The sequence below is a fragment of the Sciurus carolinensis genome, chromosome 1, assembly GCF_902686445.1.
Source record: "Sciurus carolinensis chromosome 1, mSciCar1.2, whole genome shotgun sequence".
In the NCBI taxonomy this organism is placed as follows: Eukaryota; Metazoa; Chordata; class Mammalia; order Rodentia; family Sciuridae; genus Sciurus; species Sciurus carolinensis.
Window position 1 is genome coordinate 19,505,563 of NC_062213.1, and position 4,581 is coordinate 19,510,143.

Consider the following 4,581-nt stretch of genomic DNA (forward strand, 5'->3'; position numbering starts at 1 on the left):
ATTATGGAAAGGGTAACTTTTGTCTGTGTAAATTAAATGAATTCCATATTCTCTAATTTTCTTGAAAGTGTCTTTTGTTAAACATGGTTAATGATCCTACAGCTATTGAATTTTTGTTTGTCCAGTGATTCGATAGACATACTACAATTTTTACCAGCCAAATATTTACATGAAATCTAATTCTCACAATAGCCCCAACTATTTTACAAATGAAGAAATTGAGGTTTAAGATCATACAGCTAGCAAGACCCATGACTAGAATTGCATTTAAATGTATTTTATTCCAAGGCTAATGCCAACTTCATCTCTTAATACCACTTACTACCTTTGCTTACATTTTAAGGAAAAGAAAGTTGGAAAACCAATTCAATAAAGTGATATTCTCTCTCTTCTTTCTCTCTCCACACCTTTTCCCCTCCACAACTCTCCATTGAATTGCATTTTCTAGCTCAGAGGTTTTGTGAAATCTGTAAATTTTTATTCAATATCTATTTACATACCAGGTCATACATTTCACAAGGGCAGAGAATTATTACTAACTTGAACAAAAAAAGAGCCCCCATCAACACCAAAAACATCAGGGTGTTTTCTGTGGAGTGAGTTCTGGATATATCTCACAGTTCTCTCTTTAGTACTTAGACTTTGCATTATTTGTATACAAGAGTAAATCCAAGAGACCATTGGAAGTTTAGTGGATTTGAGCTCTTTTCTGACATTGATTAAATGGAGACCACATCATGTCCCAAGAGAAGGCATGAGATGGCTATGTCAGGAAAACCTGGTCTACTTGCAGTGTTGTCGAGCACTTTTGTTGAGAGATACCTCAGATATTATCTAATCTAACTCCAACAAATGCAGGTGAGGAAATTGAGAATCATCTGAGCATTCCCAAACTCACGCAGTAAGTCCTGCCATTACCATCATTTATGTTCTCGTTAACACTAAAATACTTCCTTTCGGAAGTGATCAGTGAGAACCACATCCCTGGCCTTCCACCTCCTCCAGAAGCTGACTGCCATAGACCTCAGGATGCAACCCCTTTATTTTCAGTTCCAAAGTTTTTCTTTCACAGAGGACTGAGTTTATAATGGAGGGTGAGCTAATACTAGACTTTCAGGCCATAATTTAATAAAAAATGTTCAACAGGATGTGTCTTTGTAAAGGAGTCAATTCAACAAGAGCCTAGTTGACCCATTGGCAATTTTTAGGACAAAATGTCTCATTTTTCACCTTCCTCCAGACTCCAGAAAATATGTTCAAATAACATCTGCAAGTTTCACAGCACCAGGGGCCAAGAGAAGCTGCAGCTTTGACTCCTTGGGCAGAGAGCTCCCACTGAGATCTAGAGACTACTTCCAACTCCCTGGAGGGCTTTCTTTTCCCTGACTTTAATGTACTGGCCTCGTGTGTACAACAGCTTGAAAACATTAGAGAGGCACCCAGCCAGGAAGGTGTTGCAAAGTCATGCTCCAGTTTTATAAGACAGTGACAAAAGACCCTGAGGGCCCCATGGAAACAATCACCTGCAAAACTCTACTTCTTAAGTGGGAGCCAAAGTTCAGGCTCTGCAGTATTATACTAGCAGGTCAAGTTGCAAAATTACATCTTCACAAGCTCCAACATGGAGGTTGGTACAGCATTAACCATTCAGTGTGATACAGTGCTGGGAACTCAGACACCTCAGACCAAAACTCTGGAGTGCACTTCTATCCATTGTAGTGGTTCTCAGTAGGACTGATATTACCTTCTTAGTGACATTTGGCAATGGCCAGAGATATTTTTTATGATCACCACTGGAGTGAGGGTGCTACTGGCATCTAGTGGGTAGAGAACAGAGATGCTGCCAGATATTTTCCAATGTGTAGGACAGCCCCCTACAGCCAAGAACCATCTACTTGCAAATGTGAATGGTAATAGTGGTGAGGAAACTTGATATAGAACTAAGCAGACAGGCAAGAATAGGTTGAATAGATAATTCCACGGATAGTCCCAGAGGACTATGTTAATATTCGTGTTTTGATATATAAATGTGGGCAAGTTTATTTTTAACCTCTTACTCAATTTCTCCACTAATCTAGAAATAGCAGTACACATACATCCCTAGCACATGGAAAGCTCTCTATAAACATTAGCAATTATAATTGGTTAAGTATAAAATATTTTATATAAACTCATTGTCTCTTCGACAATGAAAACAATTTATCCCTTGATACCTTGTTATCTACTAAATTTAAGATGCATTAGGTCTTAATCTCACAGTAGTTCTCTGAATTAGGTCTTAATATCTCCATTATTTAGAAAAGAAAACAGACATGCAAAAATAGTGACTTACCCACATTTGCAGAGTAAGTGGAATAGTCAGAGTTTGAACATAAGCAAATACTTTAGGATGTACTTTAAAGTTCATTCATTTATCTACTCTCAGATCTAGGTAGTCAATGAGCCTGCACATTTCTTGGGTTCTCTTCTACAAAAACATTTGTTCATGGATTTGCATATCTGTTTCTCTCACTAATCTGGGAGATGCTTAGGGTTTGGACAATATCTTCACCACATGTTCATTCTTGGGTTCTTTGTATCACACCTTGAAGTTTTTGTACCATCCTGGGATGTGGTAGTCACACCTAGCAGGTGATGAAGGGTCTGGGGATTCCGAATCTCAAATCTTTTTTTCTCTAAAAGACACAAAAGGACTTACATGATCAGATTTACATATTTGAAAGGGGAGTCTAGTTGCAATAAATGATTAATTGTGTTAAAGGCAGAAAACCAGACTGGAATAGTTACAATTCATTCCAAGATCATCATGTGGTACCCATGCCATTAAGGAAAGGGCAGCCAAGCCTTGGGACCATCATATGTGGATTAATATGACATGAAAATGCTTTGGAAGCACAACTGTCATTTTGTTTCATTTGTAAACAACTGACTTCACTTTACTCCAAGGTCCTGTTTTCTTAAGGATTAGTACTAAACCTTCTCTCCCACGGATAAAGAGAAAAAAAAATAAAAGCCTCTGGCTGAAAGAACATATTTGCAAATGACATATTTGCAAAAGGACTTACATCCTATGTTTAAAAAGTTCTCAAAACTTTAAGAACAAACAAAACAATAAAAATGGGGAAGATATTTCAATGTGAACTTTACTAAAGACACAGCAATGGCAACCGGCACCTGTAAAGATGCTCAACATCATTAGTTAACAGAGAACCACACATTTAAAACAGTTTGATACTGCTACACACCTACTAGAGTGACTAACATGAAGGATTGCCCACATTATCTTTTGATGAAGATGTGAAGAACTCTCATACACTATTTATGGAAATACAAAAATGGTAAAATCACTATGGACAACAGTTTCTTAGAAACTCAAACATAGACCTCTAATCTAATCAAGCTGTTTCACTTCTAGGTACTTATCAAAAAGAAATGAGCGTATATATCCATACAACACCTTTGTACATGAATGTGCACGTTATTTGGTAACAGCTAAGTCGTGGAAACAATCCAAATGTCGATCAGCCAGTGAATAGATAAATCATTGCGTTTCTGCATAATGGAATCATACTACTTAACAATAACAATAACTCTTTACGTCTGTAACAGTATGCTAGGAAAGCACCCACACTGAAGACAGTACATGCTGTATGACTGCATTAGTTTAAAATTCTATAAAGAGCAAACTAATTCATAGTGACAGGAAGGAAAACAGTGCTTTGGGGGAGGGAGAGGATGCAGAGACTATGAAGGGTCAGAAGGAAATTTTTGGAGTGATAGGTTCATGATCTTGATTGTGGTGATAGGCTCCCGGGTATGTGAATATGTCACAATTTATCAAACTATACGCTTCAGAAATGTCACTTTAATGTAGATCACTTATGCTTCAGTAAAGCAGTTAAAATGAAATCTGTACTTTTTACCTATCAAATTTTGACCACTTAATTCACATATATGCATTAAATGTAATTTGCATGAACATATGGATTCATTTTTCTGATGTGTAGGAAGATCACTTTTCGTGATTGTTTTTGGATTTAATTCCTTTAAAGAAGAAACTTTTCTGAGTCAAATTTTTTATTTGAGGAACTTTCCTATATCTTGCAAGACTATTAGTAAAGCTTTTTTTTTTTTGATACACATTTGTTGGATTTGACTTGACATCCTGTTGAAATGTGAGGTGTAATTCAAGACTCAGACATTCTTTTAAATCAGATATAAAAACCTGGAGGACATATCATGACAGGGCTTCATGATTTGTCAGTAGAGGTGGAAACTGGCAGCCTCAGTCCCTGTGCCCATGGCCAGTGGTTGGGTGCCCCTTGGAATGTCCCCATAGAATTACAGGGACACAAAAGTAAGAGACAGGCTCGATCATTATGAGAAACACTATCACACATTCTTATTTAACATGGTGTCATGACATCAATACCTGGTAGATGGTATAAAAATTCCGAATTTGCAAAACTTTAAAAATACGATCAAGAAAAAGTTATACACAAGATTTCTCCAATACTGATGCCAATAGTATACACATTTACTAATATTTACTAGTGATATAGTACTACTAATAGTATATCA